The 22337-nt window shown below is 42.2% G+C and overlaps 1 long non-coding RNA gene across 1 annotated transcript in view; it reads right to left on the bottom strand.

Moving 5' to 3' along the window:
- The window catches only part of LOC136835298 (uncharacterized), a 37523-nt gene extending 15738 nt beyond the window's left edge, over nucleotides 1-21785 (bottom strand). The window contains exons 1-3 of the long non-coding RNA XR_010852093.1: nucleotides 21627-21785; nucleotides 14327-14488; nucleotides 6571-6750 (exon numbers count right to left, since the gene is read on the bottom strand). This is a non-coding gene — a long non-coding RNA (uncharacterized lncRNA). The remainder of the gene's footprint in view (nucleotides 1-6570; nucleotides 6751-14326; nucleotides 14489-21626) is intronic.
- Nucleotides 21786-22337: the final 552 nt, after the last annotated feature.

The raw sequence follows: 22337 nt of genomic DNA, 5'->3' as shown, positions 1-22337 counted from the left end.
GTTTATCACTGTACGTTTATTATGTTTCTGGCCATCTGTTTGTCTGCCCGACGAACACAGATGTCCGAATCATTACCTCTGTTTTCCCCTGTCTGTGTGTAGAAGCTGCTGTGGCTCGCACCACTAATAACAACTTTGAAGATTCTGTACATTCATTTTCAGTGGAACCATAATAAACCAGTCAACACCCAGCCAGCATGTCACTCTATACCGTCCTTACACACGAATGTTATTCAAGATATTAAATGAATAGGGTTCATGTTCTCAATAATAATAATAATAATAATAAAGGAAATATGCTTCAGTGCAGCTGGAAACGGCCGCTTAACTTTTAAACAAGGTGGTTAGGTAGTTAACTACCGCCTGACTGGTGGAGTCCCGCTCACCGTGACGGTAAGCATTCACTTTGCCTTTCAGCCCAGGTATCAGAATGAAGGGTGGCATAAGGTGGGCATTTAACTGTAAATACCTCAGGTTTGTATAGTCAGGAAAAATACAAATTACTTTTAAAATTTGCCATTTGTTCATACAAAATACACAAACCATTGGCCTTTACATAAGGACGACTTACTTCCTTGGAGGGATAAATCTGAGTAGGTCTCTGAACTGACTGGTAGCTCACCACACCATGGTTTCTCCCTGATCAAGTAGATCAAGGAAGAGGACTGTGCCTCTGAAATATTCAATGAAGTATGGACACTGAATGTTGAGCCGCCAGACTTCTGGGCCTTTTCGAATGAATGGGTGTGAAACCAACATCATTCGAAAAGGGGCTAGGTTGAATTTAAATGTCGGAGACAATAATGCACTGTATAAGCACTGGATTTGTTTTATTGTCAGACCCTTTCTCCCCTTGCTAGAGAGAGAGCAAGGCTTGCTCCTATACATCTATATTATACAGATACATAATAGAATGGATACTCGATTGTAAAACTCACCTGCATCAACACCAGTTCTAGCATGTGACGGCTCACAACCTACCCTCTGCCCGCAGGGAAAGGAAGGTTGATGAAAGAGGAAGGGAGGGGAGGCCAGTCACTCACACATACACACACTCTCTCTTTCGCAACCAAACACCTTAGGCGAGATGCTACCTGTCCTCTTACAGGAGCCGGTAAGTTACACAACTTGTTAAGCAGCCACCACAGGACCCAAGGAAAAAGTGTCCAAGGACTTTTTGGGCAATGTCCCAAAGGTAGTTGGATGTGAAGGTGGTCTCGCGCAACCACACCCCAGCCTTCAGTACCTGAGGAACCTACAGATTCTTCCTGAATACAAGGGACAAACCAATGCCCTGACTTCATGAGCTCTTGCTCGGAACCTACTGATGTTCTCGCTAGTTGCAGAGTATGCCTGTTTGATAGTCTCACGAAGCCAGAAAGAGATAGAGTTTTTCAACACCTCTTTCATGGTCGAGCCAGTACAGTATTAATAAAGATTCGTTGACACTCAGGCTGAGTCCTCTTAAGGTAGTACTGCAGCATTCTAACGGACAGAGTAGCATCTCGTCTGGATCATTAGCAATAAAGTCCTCCAGGGAGGGGATAGTAGAGAACTTGAATCTGGTGTCATGGATTCTGAGTCTTAGCTACGAAATGCAGGACGAAATTGAGCGTAACTGATCCCCATCCCCTCGATTGTTTAACGTCAAAGGAAAGTCCGCAAAGTTCACCTATCCTGCAAAGTTCACCTACTCTCTTTGCTGATGCCAGGGGAAGCACAAAAACGGTCTTGAGAGTCAGATCCCTGTCTGATGGCTCTAGTAAAGGCTTGTACAGTGCATGAGTCAGACTCTTAAGAACGAGTCACATCCCACTCAGGGAGCCTGAGTTCCCTGGGAGGGTAAGACCTTTCGAAGCTTTTCATCAGCAAGGAAATCTCCAGCAAGGAGGATATATTCATGCCCTTCAGGCATAGGACTAGGCCCAGGGCAGCCCTATAGCCCTTCACAGCTGAGATGAAGGAAGACAAGGAAGTTCCCTACCTGCTGAATAGTAGCTCCGACCAGAGAGATGGCCCATTTTCCCGGTACACCGCTGCAGAGGATTGACGAAGGATCCAGACACCTCTGTCTCTATGCGGCGAGAAAATCCTCTGCTCCAGCTGTGAAGTAACAGGGACTCAACTGACTGGTGATACCGTTCTTCGTGCGGTTGACACAGAGGGTTGTGCCAAGGGGGAATTTCTCTCGCTGCCTAGGAAAGTAGAGCTAGCAGGTCTGGATACCATATGGCATGTGGCCACTTGGGAGCTACTAGGGTCATTCTGAGATTTGGGGTGATCATTGCCCTGTTGATCACCCTGTGAATCAGACAAAATGGAGGGAAGGAGTCTGCCTCCAGATTGTCCCATGGATGTTGGAAGGTGTCCTCTGCAGTGGCCCATGGGTCTGGCACAACAGAACAAAACACTTGAAGTTTTCTGTTGTGCTGAGTGGCAAACAGGTCGATGGATGGAAGACCCCATAAGTCGAATAGCCTTTTCATGATGTCTATGTGAAGGAACCACTCAGTCCCTATCACCTGACGCTTGAGACTCAGCTTGTCTGCCACTACATTCCTCTTGCCTGGATGTATCTGGCTGACAGCTCTACTGAGTTTGCTACTGACCACTCGTGTACCTGCACTGCCAACAGGTGTAGAGGAAGAGACACTAGGCCCCCTGCTTGTTGACACATGCCAATACTGTGGTGTTGTCGTTCATCAGCACCACAGAGTGCCCCATCACTCGATCCTGAAACTCTTGAAGAACCAGGAAGGCTGTCTTGAGCTCCAGGGTACTGATGTGAAGGTGCTTGTCATTTTGCCTCCACACATCTGAAATCAGCAACTCCTACAGGTGTGCACCTCATCCCTTGTTCAAAACATCTGAGAACAGAAGCATCTCGGGAGGGGGAGTGTGCAGACACTCCTATTATAAGGCTCCTGTTGTCTAGCCACCAGGCTAAGTCCTGTCTCACCTCCTCCAAGAGAGGAATGGGAAGGGACAGGGAGTCCCATGCTGGAGACAAGAACTCCTCCACTTAAGGGAATGAAGGTGAAGTTGCCTGTGAGAGACCAACTTCTCTAATGACGACAGGTGACCAAGAGCGACTTGCCACTGCCGACCTGGTTTCTCCTGTTAAGAGAGGAACAACTGCACTGTCTTTCTGAACTTGCTGATACGTGAGTCTGAGAGGAAGACTCTTGCTGTTGCCATATCTATCAGCATGCCCAAGTACTTTATCCTCTGCTTGGTAGTGAGATCAGACTTCCTGAGATTTACCAAAATCCTCAGGTTTCAGCAACTTGAACAGGCGATCTCTGTCCTGGAGCAACTGCAATTGAGAGCTCACCAGATCTACCCAACTGTCGAGATACCTCAACAGACGTATCCCGTATGAATGGGTCCAAGCTGACATGAGGGTGAACACTCGCGTGAACAGCTGGGGAGTGGCTGAGAGCCCAAAACAGTGTCCTGGACTGGAGTACCAGCTCCCCAAGGACAAAGCATAGATACTTGTGTGAGGATGGATGGATGTGTATTTGAAAATACGCATCCTTCAGGTCCACCGTAAGCACGAAGTCGTACTCCCTGATGGCTGTGAGCACTGACCATGTTGTTTCCATCATGAACCAAGTCTGGAGAACAAATTGGTTCAAGGGAAAGAGATCTGTGATTGGTCCCCAACCCCCCGAAGCTTTCTCTAGGAGAAAGACTTGACTTTAAAACCCTGGAGACTGATTCATCACGACTCCCACAGCACCTTCTTCAGCATCACTACCTCGGCTCGAAGGGCGAGGTCTTTCAGTGATCCAGGAACATAAGTTTGGAAATGGACCAGATTGTTGGTGAGGGGTGGTCGAGACTCGAAGGGGAGCAGACAGCCCTCCTGAAGGTCTTCTACTACCCAGGTTTGGGCTCTGCATTGCTGCCATGTTGTCCAATGGCTCGACAAGCAACCCCCACCAACAGCAGCGTGTGGAGGGAAATGCCACCCCTAGCTTCCTCCTCTCTTCTCCTTGCCCCTGGCCTCTTTTCCAGACTGGAAAGGGGGTTGAAAGGGGCGCGACTGCACGCCTTTCTTGGCAGGAACAGAAGAAAGCTGGATTTTCCCGAGGGTTGGGCTGCAGTGGCACGTGAAGACCCAGAAGTCTTGGCCACTGCCTGGTGCACAAGCCAGTTGTAAGTCTTGGACTCACAGTTGTCCCATCGCATCTCTCTGCTCTCGAGGAAAGAGGGAGGTAGACCCCAGCAATAGTCCATTCCTTAGAGCCAATGCCGACTCAGGGCCAACAAACTTGGAAAGCCGATTCAGGACAGCATCCCTCCTCATCAACACCAAGTTCGCCCACAGGTTCCCCATCTGCTGGGCCAGGTAGGTAATAGCCCTACCTCCAGACTGGCACAGTCTCCTAAAGGTGGAATCCTCCTCTGGGGTTATGGAACCTGAGGAAGAGGCGACCTTGGACACTGTGAAAGACCACAGGTCCAGCCAAGAGATTGCTTGGAATGCTGCCATGGCAGTAGATCCCAGGCTCGCTGCCTCTTGCTGTGTGAGGGTAATACTCTCCGCACGAAGGTGCTCCAGTGTCAGACCTAAGAGAACCAAGTCTGGGTCAACCTGTTTTGTTGGCCGAGACTCATCTGAGGGCGTGTAGTACTTCTTCTATCGAGGCACAGGAGGAGGAAGTAGCCTATCCCAGATACCAGAGTTTACTTGTTCCAGGACCCCTTCGGTAAGCGTGGACCATGGCAAACCTATAGTAACCTTTGGTTCCTTTTTTGGTCCCCAGTAGACTTCGAGGCGAGATGGACATGGGTGCCCGCAGCATATTTTCCCCGGGGGGCAAATCTTAATACATACATGGATAGTTTCCAGTATCATGCAGACAAACACTTTTGACCCTTTGAACTAGCAGGTTAACTCCAAAAACAGTACCAGTGCCTGCATTACTTTAATGAATAAAGCAATTATAAATATATATATATATATATATATATATATATATATATATATATATTATATATATATATATATATATATATATATATATATATATATATATATACTGTATATTATAAATATTTGTTGTTCGACCTCTCTTTCTTGCCTTTTAGTAGAACAGAATTAATTTTCTATTCAAAGCTAGGAAGAATACAGATTTCTTGTGTGAGAAAGTCGAGCGGGAAGCAGTTGTTTTCAAACTAATCTCACCAACCATCCAAGGGGTGGGGGGAAATTTTAAAATCATAGGAGCCATAGAGGGGATACAGTTTTGCTAGGCCAGACCTTAGATATACTATTCTTAAAACCCAGTTAATTACCTACTTAGTGGGTAATAAGTTATGGGGATGTAGTTCGGGCTGGTAGGTGACCAGGGCTAATTCAGGTGTTCAGGGAGTGTATTGCAATAATGTAATTAACTGAAGGTGCGATTGCTGATCCATGATCTAGCAGGGACCCACTGTATTCCACAAACAAACACAGAACAATCCCATCAGGATAACAGAAGAAAAACAAAGTGAAACAGCAAGATGGGCAGAGAATAGAGAAACAGCTCTTTATTGCGCAGTGGCTGAAAGAAAAGTGAATGCTTACCGTCTGGGTGGGTGGGACTCCCACCAGTTGGGTGGTAGTTAACTACCTAACCAGCCTGTTTAAAAGTTAAACAGCCGTTTCCGGCTGCGCTGAGGCATATTCCTTATGTATAGACCAATGGTTTCTATATTGTGTAGGAATAAATGAACAGGTAAAAAATGAACCGAAGTTTCTTCAGCACAATAGAGTTATCTGTATAGCATATAATGCTGTATGAAACTCTCAGCTGTGGCCCATGAAACTTTCAGCCACGGCCTGGTGGTGGCCTGTGTTGTTGACACCTACAGTGGTGCCAGATACATGATCATGGCTAACTTTAACCTTAAATAAAATAAAAACTTCTGAGGCTACAGGACTGCACTTTGATATATTTGATGATTGGAGGGTGGATGATCAACATACCAATTTGCAGCCATCTAGCCTCAGTAGATTTTAAGATCTGAGGGTGGACAGAAAAAGTGTGGACTGACAGACAAATAGCCATCTCAAAATTCTTCATTTACAGAAAACTAAAAACGAATGACATGCAAGACTGAAAATATACCACTGACAAAATAACTGTAAGTTTCCAGTGCATGAAACTTCGACTGAATTCTGAACTTTCTCAATAATTAGAAAACTGTAACTGCATTAAGAGTATATTTTCAGTGCCTGAAATTACAACTGAATTCTGAACTTTCTCCGTAGTTAGGATATTCTACCCTAAATAAGAACATATCAATGAGTTTCTTTTTTTCAGAAGTGTTAATCTTATTGGTGAAAGTAATGGTCTTGTATCTCAAATATACACATCAGCATTTATACTTTAGGCACTAGAACATGATAAACAAATTGGTTTTAGAATCATACAGTATTTTCAGTCAGCATCAAGATGAGAAATCACAAAATAAACTACTGTACATGCATTTCCATAATTGCACTACAAAAGCAACCGTGTACAGTGTAAGAAAATTCAGCATACAATAAAATCAATTTAAAAATTCACTTACTATGTATAGGGGCTTTTCATTGGAATAAGGCTTCTTCGTGAAGCCTTTATTTTGACAACCAAGCATCACTGGGACCAGTAGCCTAACCAGGGAACATATTTGTCATCTCTGTTGACTGGTAATATGTTATCTTCATTGTCAAAAGCAAGTGGCAAGTCTGTGTAACTTGAATAGACCAACCTGAAATATAAGTAAAGATTGATGAAGGCACACTGAGGTTACATATATTTCCAAAGACATAGTGTAGTGATAACTAGGAGTTCTGAATATTCTAAATGTTAATTAACATAGCAAAAGAGAGAAAGAGAGAGAAACCTTCCATTGTTAGACATTGATAGTTAGAGAAAGATGGAGAGAGAGATTAGAAGAAACGAACAAAGAGAGAAAGAGAGAGAGAGAGAGAGAGAGAGAGAGAGAGAGAGAGAGAGAGAATAGCAAAACAACATTTGTGTTTTGGCTATATCGAGATGACAAGGCCAAACTGGAAAGCATAAAGGATTTGTAAAACAGTGCCAGAAAAGCTAAACCTGTGTTGTGATTACAAAAGCCAAACTCAGGTACGTGTTATGACTGTGTCATGGTGATGGAGTCATTATGGCTGCATTTAATCGAACTGGAAATCACAAGGAATTCATGGCCTAATTGGGTAAACAGCCACCGGAATCCACAACTTCCAGCGACGTGCAAGCACCTCCTTTGGAGGCGGTGTGACTTCCAAAAATCCACCCAAAAAGGGACGTCTTTAGATTAGCCTGAACCAATTAGGCATCTACAAAGGTGGGACAGAAAACAAGATTCCCGCCTACGAAGGGGCTGGACATGGACTTCCAGAAATCCTTATCAAGTCCAGTTCTGAGGGGGAGCAGCAGAGAAGCAGAGAGAAGAAAGGGAGTGAGGTTGTAAGCCTCACCAATTGTGGGTTGATATAAGAAAGGCTCACATTTGACACTTACTGTAATCTTGCACTGCAATTCATTTTGTAAACTTACTGTAACTTTATTATTGTGATAATGAAGTAAAGAAAACTACACGGCGTCTTCTTCAAGCCTCCTGGGACTAAAACACACTACTACATAACAAAGCCAGAACGATGAACATCTATAAAGAAAAGTAATCTTCTTAACTTGGTAATGAATAGCAGACATTAACAGAAAGAAAGGATAATGACATGACATAAATGGTGGCAGTTGAAGCGGATCCAAACAGAAGACGAAAATTGCAAGTGTGAAGGACGCACACCAGAATTTCAAGCATCCCACTACGTCTACAGCTGAAACAGAACGACAAAGCATAACAAATGACGAAGTGAATCATAACAGCGAAAACAGTGAACATCTGAACATCTACAGCGAAAGCAGTGAACATCTACAAGTGAACACAGTGTCTACAGCCATCGGTATCCGGAGCGTCTACAAGCGAACAACATGTCTACAGAGAGCGAACAATTCTGTTGGTCGCAAAAGTGATAAAAAGGCAGCAGTCAAACAGAACCACAACAGATTAAGACTGGAGGACGGCAACAGAAAATACGTTAGTGGAAAATTAATTCTCTAAAAACTTTCTCTCTCTCAGTGAATGTATTTTTAAATAATCTCTCTCAAAAGATATAAGACTTTTCTGATTATCTCTCTCAAAAGGTAAATAACATTTATAATTCTCTCTCAAGAATTTTTTTTATCTTGTTAATTTTTTTTGAGGTTTGATAGATAGGAATTTTTAATAACATGACATGATTTTTATGATGTATCATTGAATACTGTTGTGCAGGGTTTATATAAATACAAAATCACAAAACAATTTTCTTAAACTCCATTCTACATGATGTTGGCCCGATGGAAATTTATAATAAACAGAATTAAGAACATACTTAAATTATTTAAACCATTTTCAAATTTCATAGTTACAAACCATTGCTATATAACAGTCCTGATTTCACAACTTATTAAAGATTACATCATTACTACCTTGATCAAATATTCTTCTTAATCAGCCAGTAAGTTTTGCCAAACTTACTGGGATCCAAGCTAGTTTCAGATTGCATTATGTTCCATTTTGTATACCTGGAGTCCACCAGTAGGGACTCAACTATTCAGGAATTCATCAACTTGAAATAATTGACTAATTATCTCCTTGGCTCCTATTATGACTAGAGCTGGTATCCATGTTGAGTTCATCATCCACTGGATGTGATGTGTCACCTGCATATTATTTGCATGCAACTCTTACCTCTTTTTCAGTGTTCTCTTGGAAAAATGTCTTCTCTTTCACACAGCTCCAGATCTTGCCAGATGGGTTTAAAAGATTTTTGTCACCCAAATCACACAGGAATGAAATGTTCTAGCAAAACATTTGGCGTGAAAAGACAAAATTGCATGGCATCACACCTAAACATTACTGTATTTGAAGCGATCTGGTCTGGAAGTTTCATTACCAATCTCTTGCAAAAGCTAACAAAATTCAGGTGTACTGTTCACAAGTAATGAAGCCTTGGTCTCCTTAGCCCTAACTATAGTTAGCTACTATCTAAGTTTGGGAGAAACCTCCTCCCCCCAAAAGAGAAACTTGAGTCTCAAATACACACAATACCTTTCTCAATCTTTATTCTCCAATTCAAAATGTATGAGACTGAGGATTGCCAAATCACATATCCTGACAATATGACAATACAGAAATGACAACATATGCTGACTTTATTCAGAGTTGACAGTGAAGACAGGAAAATTGGGAAAAGACCTCAGCTAACAATTATGACCTGCTGGGAGCTTTAAAAAGTTTAATGTGATGTTTGTGATGTGGGATGTAATGGTGTCCCCACCTTGGGATGGGGATATACTTACTCAGGAGACTGAATTTCATTCTCTGGTCACATGAAATGACCTAAATATGGTTAAAACAGTCCACTTCATCACTACAGAGTTGACAAAATATGAGATGTATATTGCATGGCTGCAAGATAAGTAGACAGTGTGGGCACAGAAGCATTCATTTTAGTCCTGAGTCCATGGTTCCTTCACACAGAGCAATACCTTCTGCTGATAACATCTTGCTGGGGAAGCTCAATTGTGTTATACTGTGACGAGACATTCTTGGACAGTTGGGTGCCCAGTATAAGTCCATACATCAGCATCAAGAATGGAACTCAATGCCTTATATCTAGATAATACTGTACTGAAAATAATCCAGTACCACATTTACTATATGGATTTCAAAGATTGACAGTTGGAAAAACAGTGGAAATGGAAACAATAGGACACAGACCAATAGGAAGGCACATCAAATCGAGATTACACATGACAAGGTAGACCACATATGAATTCACACAAGACACAAGTCAGCAGAAACCCCATTTCATACCTAACCCCATGAAAGAAGGAACCGACTCTGAAGCATCAGTCTAGATGACACTGACAGGAATGGACAACATATACAATATCTACACAATACTGAAAAATAACCACTTGGTAAAATGTGGTACATATACAATACATTAATTTGTTTCATATACTGTGCATTCTTAGTATTCATGTTATTCTTGAGAAGGTTCAGTTTCCAGTTATCCATACAATGACACCATGTCTAAGTTGTACATGGCATGGCAAACAAATAGATTCTGTGCATAACTTGCACAACAGAGGTAAATTTATTAACTCACGACACCAGTAACCTGTCATTTCCTCAAACCAATACTAACTACCCAAAACATCAAATCTGATCTATTGTGGTTTGCAATTAGAACCTCAAAAGTTCAAGCAAAGATGCAATACAGTACTATCATAAAACAATTTACCTTGTATTTTAATAATCTACTTATATTTTTATTTTTTTATCTATTAATTCATCATTTTTTCTTATAATAGATCTCTTCTTTCTGTATTTCCTATAATTTTCTGTAACTTCTTTCAAATGAGTTTCAAGTCAATGGCCCCTGTAGGCTTGTTCCATATGAATAGGAGTATATATTCTAAATAATAATAATAATATGAAGGGAATAGACCCTCTTTTAAACAGGTCTTATTAAAAAGGATGGCTGTATTATGCGAATTTATCTTATATAGTGTCTTTTCTATCCTCCTTATGATTCGCTTTTCAGCCTCAGCGATGTTAGTAACTGGCCCAGTTACTGACTAACATCGCTGAGCCTGAAAAAGAAACCATAAGGAGGATAGAAAGACACTATATAAGATAAATTTGCTGTACAGCCATCCCCCAATAATAATAATAATAATAATAATAATAATAATAATAATAATAATAATACCTGGGAATAATAGAAGGAGAGGATATAAAACACCAAGCAATGAAGGATGCGATCAAGAAAGAATATGTATAGGCAGAGACTTAAGGCGATACTCAAGTCAAAACTCAATGCTGGAAACATGATGAAAGCAATAACACATGGGCCGTACCAGTAATCAGATATAGTGCGGGAGTAGTGGAGTGGATGAAGGCTGAGCTCCGCAGCCTAGACCAGAAAACTAGGAAACACATGACAATATACAAAGCACTATGCACCCAAGACCAAATACAGACAGACTATACATAACATGAAAGGAAGGACGGAGAGGCCTAATAAGCAGAGAAGACTGCGTCAACATCAAGGGCAGAGCACTGGGGCAATACCTGAAAACCAGTGAAGACGAGTGGCTAATGAATTCATGGGAAGAAGGACTGATAAAAGTAAATTTAGACCCAGAAATAAAACAGAGACAGGAGAATGAAAAACAGAACAGAGGAACTGCACAGCAAACCAATGCACGGACTGTACATGAGACAAACTACTGTAAAGAACTGGCCAGCAACGTAACATGGCAATGGCTACAGAGGGGATAACTCAAGAAGGGAACAGAAGGAATGATGACAGTGGCACAAGATTGGGCCCTAGAACTAAATATGTCCAAAGAACAATAGGTGGAAATAACATCTCGCCCATATGCAGGAAGTGCAATATGAAAGACAAGACCATAAACCACATAACAAGCGAATGTCCAGCACTTGCACAGAACCAGTACAAAAAGATTCATGATTCATTAGCCACTGCTCGAATGTCATGTGGCTTTACCTTTGAGGTAGATAACACATCATGATCCAATTTTGCATGAAAGTCCTTCACCACAGACCTAACGAAAAAGACATTGCACTTTAACTCATTGGAAGGTCTGGCTTCTAGAAACTACAAAAGAGATTCTTTACATTAGCCCTGATGTCTCAAGTGCAATTCAGATAAACCCTCAAAGCCCTCACAGGACCCAAAAGGGAATCTAGCTCATTGGGTGCCAATGATTCCAAACTGGGTATGGACACTGTCCTAAGCAAGGGTTTACCCCTAAAATCATTCTTTGCCCAAAACAAAGGCAGAAAGGAAAGAAATGCCTTGTCCTTAGCAAAACCTACCCTAAAAGACAAAGCTTATATTTCACTCATCCTCTTAGCTGTATGGCCGAGACCACCAAGAAGAGAGATTTTATTGAAAGTTCTCTCAATGAGGCCTGTTCCAAAGGTTCAAAAGGTGGTAACAAGATAAACCTTGGAACAACATCTAGGTTCCAAGATAAAGAGGGAACCTCAGAATGACATCTAGGTTCCAAGACAAAGAGAGCACCAGACACCTGGGAACCTCCTCCTGAAAACCTCTAATGACATCTTTGATATCTTTGCCCTCAGAGAGATGCAAGCCTACATGTCTAAGAACAGAAGCCAGCATGGCCTTATAGCCTTTAATGGCTGCTACTGAGAACTTTTTCTTATACCTGAGAAATAACAGAAACTTAATGATGTTGTTCATAGAGGTACCGGCGCTGGAAAACCCCTTACCTCAACACCAGGACCTATACACAGACCACTGGTGTTGGTAGATCTAATTTGTTGAATCCCTCTTGGCCTTCCTACAAGCTCTTGAGAAGCCTTGAACTCGCAGGAGACGGTTGCTTCAGGAGATTCTTCCTGACAGGAAGTCTGGGCAAATCTATTAAGCACTGAATTAAGTCTGGAAACCAGACCTGCCTTGTCCACCAAGGGGTACTCAAGGTCATGTGACAGTTAACAGAATTGTCTAGCTAGCTGATGACTTTTGGATCATGGCAAAGGGGGAAAAAAGCATAACAGTCTAGACATAACCATTCTAATAACATGGCATCTACCGCCCAAGCCAGAGGATCTTGAACAGGTGAACAAAACACCAGCAGACAATGATTCCACCTGGTTGCAAACAGGTCTATGAAGGGAGACCCCCCACAGTTTCCACAACTTGTTGCACACCTCTGGATGTAAGGCCCACTTCATCGCTATTACTTGATCCTTGCGACTGAAAACATCTGCTAGAACGTTCATTCTCCCAGGAACAAACTGAGGCAGTAAGGTGATGTTCTTGCTCTTTGACCATAAGAGAGACTCTGACTTTGTCTCCCCCTTGGTGCTTCAGGTACGCCAGCGATGTGGTGTTGTCCGAAAAGACCGCCACCATTCGATTGCATACTAGGTCCTCCAGCTACTGCAGTCCTTTCCATATTACCAATGGTTCCAAAAGACTGATATGTATCTGCTGTTCCTCTTGAGTCCACAGACCCGACAGCTGCTTTTTGCCAGCAATCATTCCCCATTACACAGAAAAAAAAATCAGTGATTAACTGAAGGAGTGATTGCTGATCTGCGAACTAGTGGGGACCCACTGTATTCCACAAACAAACACAGAACAACCCCACCAGGATAATAAAAGAAAAACAAAGTGAAATGGCAAGCAGGGCAGAGAGTAGAGACACAGCTCTTCATCACACAATGGCTGAAAGCAAAGTGAATGCTTACTGTCTGGGCGGGCGGGACTCCCACCAGTCGGGTGGTAATTAACTACCTAACCAGCCTGTTTAAAAGTTAAATGGCTGTTTCCAGCTGCGCTGAAGCATATTCCTTATGTAAAGACCAATGGATTGTATACTGTGGAGGAATAAATGAACAAGTAAAAAATGCACCAAAGTTTCTTCGGCACAATAGAGTTTTCTGTACAGCGTATAATGCTGTATGAAACTCTCAGCCATGGCCTATGAAACTCTAAGCTACCATCCACGAAACTTTCAGCCACGGTCTGGTGAGGCCCTGTGTTGTTGGGATCTACAGCAGTGCCAGATGCACGATTATGGCTAACTTTAATTATAAATAAAATAAAAACTACTGAGGCTCCAAAACTGCAATTTGGTATGTTTGATGACTGGAGGGTGGATGATCTACATACCAATTTGCAGCCATCTAACCTCAGTAGATTTTAAGATCTGAGGGCGGACAGAAAAAGTGTGGGCTGACAGACAAACAGCCATCTCAACTTTTTTTTTTTTTTTACAGAAAACAACACTAATAACATGAAAGACCGAAAATATTCCACTGACAAAATACTGAAGTTTTCAGTAAATGAAACTCTGACTGAATTCTGAACTTTCTCAATTAGAAAACTGTAACTGTATTAAGAGCATATTTTCAGTTCCTGAAATTACAATTGAATTCTCAACTTTCTCCGTAGTTAGGATATTCTACCCTAAATAAGAATATACCAATGAGTTTCTTTTTGAGAAAGCAGGTATTATTAATCTTATGCACTAGAACATGATAAGCAAATTGGTTTTAGAATCATACAGTATTTTCAGTCAGTATCAAGCTGAGAAAACATAAATAAACTACTGTGCATGCATTTCCATAATTACACTACAAAACCAACACTGTATAGTGTAAGATGATTCTGCATACAATAAAACCAATTTAAAAGTTCGCTTACTATGTATAGGGGCTTTTCATTGGAATAAGGCTTCTTCTTGAAGCCTTCATTTGAGACCGGTAGCGTAAACCAGGGAACATATTTTGTCACCTCTACTGACTTGTAAAACATTCTTCATTGTCAAATGCAAGTGGCAAGTCTGTGTAACTTGAACAGACCAACCTGAAATATAAGTAAAGATTGATGAAGGCATACTGCAGTTACATATATTTCCAAAGACATAGTTTGCTATGAATACAAGGTAGTACTACAAACAGATATAAAACAGTGCAGGGTTTATATAAATACAAAATCACAAAACAATTTTCTTAAACTCCATTCTACATGATGTTGGCCCAATGGAAATTTATAATAAACAGAATTAAGAACATATGCTTAAATTATCTGAACAGACATATCCATGAACGAGAGGATCTCCAAGGTTCTAAACATAGCTTTGACAAGCGAATTCAATTCCACTTGAGAAGACACTATATTCCTTTTGCTGGCTGTTCTCTTTTTCAACGGATCCAAAAGAGGAAAGCCGAATCCTTCCCCAAAGCTACCTCAAGTCTAGGAAAAAGACCAGTAGAGTATGAATTAGCTCTCATTTTACCCAAATATAGTGGCAGAAAAGGGGAAGCATTCATGGATGAGGATTTCTGATCCAAGATATGTCCAACAGCCTTGAATCTACCTAAAACAGCCTTAGTGAACTGAGGTACAAAAGGAGAAAAAAATGACTGGCCCGGGTTTTCATTCCTACATGAAAACATGTCAGGCTTATTCACTTTCGCAAAATAATTCGGGAACTTCTCCTTACATAAAACCAATAATTTCTTAAAAGAAGAAGTTGTGTTTGTCTCTTCATTAGGTTCTGCACCAGAGCCCATTACATCACCCATAGAAGACCCCACATCCTGTACCTCCAACAACAAGGAAAACCAGCAATGGCACTAACTCGGGACCAGGCACAGAAATTAAGGTTAGTGGAGGTTAGTGAAGAAAAAGAAGGGGGCTTGACCACTGAGTCTAGGCCGACAATAACTTTTCTAACCTGGGCCGTGACCTCTGCAAGCAAAGACAGAAAAGTAGTAGTTGGTTGATTCAAAGCTAACTCTCTAACAACTTCTCCCCTAGGTAGCATCTCCTCCTTAGCCGCCGCCAACAAAACAGCTTTCTCCGACTTGAAAGGCATATGTCTTGGTTCTTGAACATTTCCCAGTTCAATAAACAAATCTAAGTTCTGATCAGGATGCAACTTGCGACACCAAGCCAATTCCTGAGCCACAGGGGAAACTACAGCCGAAACTGCAATCCCTTAATTATGGGCCTAAACTCCTGTAACTGGAAGAGGTGCTGAAACACTAGCGCACTTAGCTGGAGGATTTCTAAGTGGAGAAGAAGAATCCAAAGGCGGAAACTGAGCAACATCACTGCTAGTCAGAGTCTGAGAACCTGAAGCACAACCAATGTCTCTCTGGGAGTCTGAGCAGTGAAGATTAACAGAACAAGAGTGCATAGCAGGCACTAGGTGCACAGGTGGGAGCCGTAAAGCCAAAGGTAGCACAGGTGCTGGCCGCATAGGTGAAGCATGTGCTGTCGAATGCCGTATAGTCTTTGGTAGCACACGCACTATCAGTACAGGCAATAGTCACATAGGTGATACAAGCGCAGGTGAAAGCCGCATAGGGGAAGCACGTGCAGGGGATAGATGTAAAGAAGAACAAGAGTGGAGCCTTGCGTTCTGACCAACAGAAGGAGAAACCTTCATAGAGGCAGACTGGACAGTAGAGAGATGCAAGGACTCATGGTGCTGTGGCGAAAGGCGCAAAACTACACTAGGCACAGGAGAAATGAGCGTAGCCGACTGTGCAGTGCACACTTCTTGCATAGCCAATGAACCCCGAGAAACACAAGAAAATCACACATTTTTAAAGTAATTTGTATTTTTCCTAACTATACAAACCTGAGGTCCTTTACATTAGGAATTACTTTCAGCAAAGCTGGAAACAGCCGTTAAACTTTCAAACAAGGTGGTTAGGCAGTTAACTGCTGTCTGGTAAGCGGGAGTCCCGCCCGCCCGGATGTCAACATTCCAATTTGCCTTCTGGCCCAGGTATCAGTTTGAGGGGTGGCATGATGTGGGCATGAAATGCAATGTAAAGGACCTCAAGTTTGTATAGGCAGGAAAAATACAAATTACTTTAGAAATTTGTGATTTGTTCCTACAAAATATACAAACCATCGGTCTTTACATTAGGAAGACTTACTTGTTGGAGGGAGGAATCTGAGTGAGTCTCTGAACTGACTGGAGTTTGCCACACCTAGGATTCTCTTCCTGGTCGATACAGTGATGAAGAGTACCATGCCTCTGACATATTGATTGGAGTATAGGAACTGCATGATCAATTGTCAGACTTCTAGGTCTTTTCAAATGAGTGAGGGAAATGTAACCTCATACAAAATTAGGTTAGGATGAATCCAAAAGTCGGTGACAGTAAGGCAAATATGAGCATTGGGTTTGTCTTACTGTCAGAGTCTCCTTCCTCCCCTTGCTAGAGGAAGGAGAGCTAACCAGGAGACTGCCTCGAGAGCCACCATAGAGGTGGCTTCCAGGTCCGCTGCCTCTTGCTGCGAAAGGGAAACCCCTTTCACAGCAAGGACTGGGTCAACCTGCTTAGTTGGCAAAGAACCCTCCAAGGGCGTGTAGAAATGCTTCTGTCAAGGCAGAGGAGGGGGAAGGAGCTTGTCTGAGCAGTTCGACCGAAGTGAATTCTCTTGCCCAGAGACAAGGTTATTCACCTGGTCGAGTACCCCCTATGCAAGCGAGGACCACAGCAGCCCCACCGAAGCCTTGGGTTCCTTGTTGGGACCCCAAAAGGATTCAAGGCGTGAAGGACAATCCACAGAAGAGGCCGCAGCCCCTTCCCTGAGATCATTGTGCTGACAAATCAGCACGATGATTTCTGAAAAGGTCCTTTGTATCTCAGGGGTGTCCGCCCCCTGAGGAAGAGGACCCTTGAATCCTTCCAGGGTGCAGTCCTCCCGAGCTACTCCCCTTGCAGGAGGGAGAACCTCGACAGACCCCTAGGATCCCTCCTCAACTACTTGGGCATACAACAGAGCCGATCCGAGAACCAAGCCTGGGGAGTAGGCCCTCACAGCTGAACCCTAAGGAGAAGCACTCTCACTGGAGTTCCTCCTGTCCAACTCACACCTCCCAGTAAAACCCCAGGAGGTTGAGGGGACAGGTGAAGGGGACTGAGCACTATTAACTGTCCTGCCAGCAGAACTAGCAGGAGAGGCAGGTCGTGGGCGGCCACCAACCAGATGGTGACGGCAGCACAGGTCTAGGAGAGCGTTTATGGCTCAGTGAAGCGCTGTCCCAAGGAGAGCGGAGAGGTTCACCCAAGCACCATTCTCCAGTGAGCTAGGCCGATCCTGCGAACGTGATCGGGGGGCTGGCCGGAGTCAAGTGCTCGGGAGCTGCTTTGTGTGAACTTGCACTGACTTCACAATGTGCCCCAGTCTTCTAGGCCAAAACCTCCCTTGAAGAAGACTGAACACGGGACCTCCTCTATGCATCCCTGAGTGCTCAGACCCTTGGGTCCAAGACACCAGGTTGGGAACCTGGCCAAGCACTTGGAGCAGTGCTGACAGGAAGTGATGAAACAAATGCATGTTTTGGCCCTTTCTCTTGATCTGTGCCTGAACCAGACCGGCGAGCTGGCTCTCCAGTGCTGGTTTGGGGTGCCCGAGATTCCGCAGAATCCCAGGCACTGAGTGACTCGGCTCAGTTGAGCACCCGATATTCCCGAATCTTGTACAGAACAATCATCGGGAGCAGTCTCCTCCTGAGTGTCTGAAGAAACTTGAGAAGAGACAGGCACAGTACCAATCTTAGAAGTGGACTTCTTTGAACTGGTATCAGGAATGCGGGCCTGGGAGACCAGCACGCCCGAGGCTCCCGAGACACGAGACCCTGCCGGGGTACGTGACCCAGATCCCGAGCCCAAGGGCCAGAAAGAGCTAACGAGAGATCCCTTTGCCTTCCCTGTAAAGGGAGACAGCCACTTATGAGTCCTGGTGCAGGACTTCGTTGGGAGGGAGAGGGAGAAGCAGCCTTTTTCTTCTTCTTCGGATGACGAGCCTAGGAAGAAGGGAAGGACGCAGCAGACGACAAAGTCGAAGATGAAGACGAAGAAGATGATGACAATGACATCTTATGGGACCTCTTCTTCGATCTCCTCTTCAACAACTTCTTCAGGATGGCAGTCAGGTCCCCCCCTCATCTCTTTACTTTACCCAAGCGATCCTTTGGTAAACGAAGTCTGATACCGGCACTGCCATCAGGTTGACCAGAGGAAGGGGACAATGGGCACAGATCCGCACTGCTCCCTGACATGTCCCAGTTCCCTTTTGCTCCAGGCAGTGAGGAAACATGACAGGACATGCCAAGGACATGTCTATTCAGGAGTGGAGACACTGACTCTTCCTCTAACACGGGCGAATTACCCGAAACCAACTGAGACCCCAAAGAGGAAAACGCCCATAAATATTATGTGAAACTTCAGCTAACTGATTTATCGAGCCCTTTAAATCTTAATACCTGACTCAGTTCCATCAAATCTTACGTCCTGAATCGATTGGGAAGCTCTAGTAGGAGCAACAGAATGAAGAGAAGAAGAGGTCCTAACAAAGTTAATAAAAGGGGAAAGGAGACAATCATACACTCACTTAGCACTAGCCTTAGGAGGCTAACCTCTTGCTTCTTTTTCTACGTTTTCAAACAATCAGCCTCTCTTCGTTTACAATGTTTCACCAATTTTACCATAAATTCATTTGACCACCATTCACATACTTGACAGCAGTCATTCACATTACACTCTTTTCCTCGACATTGAACACATGTCATGAGGATCAGTGGAACTAGAATAAAGCCTAATATGGCAACCTCTTACCTTACAGATCCTTTTTCTATCATTACCATCCATATCCAAGGAAAAATTCAAGTAAATTTACAATCCAAGTCATTAGCAGAAAACCGAGCATAGATAAGTAGACTGACCAGCTACGGGTATTTGTACCTATCGTTCCCCTGGTGGGGGGTGGGGGAAGTAGATGGACAGAAACAGATATTTATAGAAAACCGAGTATTCTCACCTTTTTTCAGTCTGTTGAACAACTGCTGCATGGAAGTAAAAGCTATATAATGGAGAGGTAAGGTTCATTTAAAAAATTTAATCTAAATCAATGGAATATGTAATCTGGTTCTCATGTAACAGAATCAGAGCTATTTGAGGGCATGAACATTTTTATGTCTACAACTGCTGCAACTGAGGACAAGTCAGGACCACCCCTTATCTCATTCCTACATCTGGCGAGACATAACCTCAACAACCTTAGCTTTTGATTATACAAAACACAGTAGTACCTGAATTTAACAGACACTTTGGGGATCTGGCATTTCTGATAAGTAGCAAGGTCCATGCAGTAACAAAGATCCTATATAATTCCTAAAACCAAGCCACCTGTACTTTACACCCGACATGCACTTTAAGAGATGTATCTAATGTATGTCTGAAATGGCAGCATAGGGAAAAATAAATGTAATGTGGTACCCGTAAGTACATAAGTCCACTAATGAGGCCCATTAAGTTGAAGTGTTACAATTAACATTCCATTTCATGGCAGAGAGAGTGAGAGACAATGGAAGTCATCACTGTTTAGCAATAACTGAATGCTGAAGCAGATAGACCCAGTTCTTATCCTGCAATGAATCTGATACCAAGTGCCAGCCACAGTACAAAGGCCGTCATGAATATTTATAAGAAAAGACTTAACATGTATTTTACGTGTTTTACTGCACTGTGGGATGGAATATATAATAACTTAATATACAATTTAGGCCTAAGGCCAAGAGTTTGGACCTATGAGGTCATTCAAGTCTGAATGGGAAATTGAAAGTAAAAATGTTTTAAAGGTGTAACAGGGGGAAAACCTAGAAGTTGCATAATGTAGCAATTGTTGGGAGAAGGTGGAAAGTAAGAAGGAAGACAGAGAATATGAACTGAGGTACTACAAAAGGGATGAAAGGTGCTGCAGCCAGGGGCCACGGAAAGGACGCTGCAAAGAACCTGAATGTAATGCCTGTAGACTGACAGCACTACTTCCCTACAGGGTATTGCACTGTAGGTAACAGAATCTTACCTAACCAGTTGCACGAGACATAATACAGATATCATACCACCCACAAGACAGTCGTTAAAGCTTCAAAAGGATCGACACACTTTAACTTTTATAAATACAGTTCCTAAGATACAATATTAATCAAGTACATCAGTAACTGGTGGCGGCATTTAAAAACGCTTAAACGCTCGAGTAACAAGCACCGGTATCTTCAAGTTTTAAAAAATAAATTTTATTGCTGAAAATATAACACAACTATTGCACCACTGCTATAACCATGTAAATAGTTTACATTAGTACTAACCTAACCCTACCAGCCAGCTGTGCAGTTTCAGAATACATATACTATACAAGCCTTGAGATTTTGCATATAGTACATAACCAATAATAGTTTTCAACACATGGATGTAACCTCACAGTTGGTATAGTCAGGCAAAATTGGATGGAAAATCCAAAGCCTTTTTTCAAAAAGCTAAGATTCATGGGCTAAATAAAAAATAACCTTGGTAAATAAATATAATGGAGATAGCCACACAATGATATCATCTATGAATAAAATTTTTAGGCTAATCAATAGGCCTATGTAAAAAGAGTGTATAGAATGCATCACAGGTGAGATAAGTTGAGAAACTGATCGAGTTATTGTCACGTTCATCCCTGAAGGATTAGTACTAAACACAGAATCCCACAGAGTTTCTGCCATGTTTAGAACCAGCCCATTGGGGATGAATGCAAAAACATGAAAAGACAGCAAATTTCTCAATATCTCGGTCATTTTATAAATTATCTCACCTGTACTGCATTCTATACACCCTTTTCTATATTGTTTAGCCCAAGGGCCAGTTGAAAAAGACAGACACAGGCTCCGCTGACTACAACAAACCTAACCTTCCCTAGAATGCCATGTCCTGACTTAACCTGACCTTACTTGGACCCCCCAAAGTAACACTAAGCATGGGAAAGGCTAGCAAACTACCCAGATTTATATTTATGGTAAGGATTTACCCTCAATACCCATCCCTGGCTAATGTATGGGTCAGGTCACCCTCTAATACCCTTAGAGCCTCTTAAGGGAATACCCTAGTGGTGACAGTCTGGCGGACACTTTACAAATTTCTAGGATACTTACATGTTTATATGACACTTTGAATTGTGTTGATGATATTAAAAATTTAAAATGTAATGGGCGACACCTACAACAGATCAGTACAAGGACGTTACTGCAATGAGGAAAGCAGAGCAGACTAAGGGTACTTCATCTTACAAATCCATGAATGGTTTGTTTACATCAAAGTGGAGAGCGAGAACGAGCCTAAAATAAAAATCTAAAAATATATTAAATCACAAAACAATTTATAGAATATAATTGAATCATTTTCATCAAAATGTTATATTAAATTTAATGTTCATATTCTATTTATGTTCAGTATCATATGTTTAAAATTAATATTCTTCGTAATTAACTTTAGGCTTGCATTTTTAAGAAACTTACGGTACCGGCGCCGCTATGGACATCTATTGACAGTTGAAGTAACTAAATTGACTAAAAAAATCGAAATAATAATAGTATCTGACAACTTTATTTGTTTACATAAACATTAACCTTCGATTTTACGTAAATAGCAACGAATTTGAAAGATTTAATATATTAAACAGATTATAAACACATTCTCCTTTGCTTTGGTTCTAAAGATTATTCTTTGTTTCCACAAAATAAGCTAAAATAAATCTATTTTATAAACATTTTAAAGCAACTATTAAATTTCTAGCCTCTTATAGCGTAAAACTATTGTCTAATTTTAAATAGTTTGCATATAAAAATATTTATTTCGAGATCTTA

Source organism: Macrobrachium rosenbergii, chromosome 55 (assembly GCF_040412425.1).
Source record: "Macrobrachium rosenbergii isolate ZJJX-2024 chromosome 55, ASM4041242v1, whole genome shotgun sequence".
Taxonomy (NCBI): domain Eukaryota; kingdom Metazoa; phylum Arthropoda; class Malacostraca; order Decapoda; family Palaemonidae; genus Macrobrachium; species Macrobrachium rosenbergii.
Note: the sequence above shows the minus strand (reverse complement) of the source record. Positions and strands in the feature narration are given on the sequence as shown.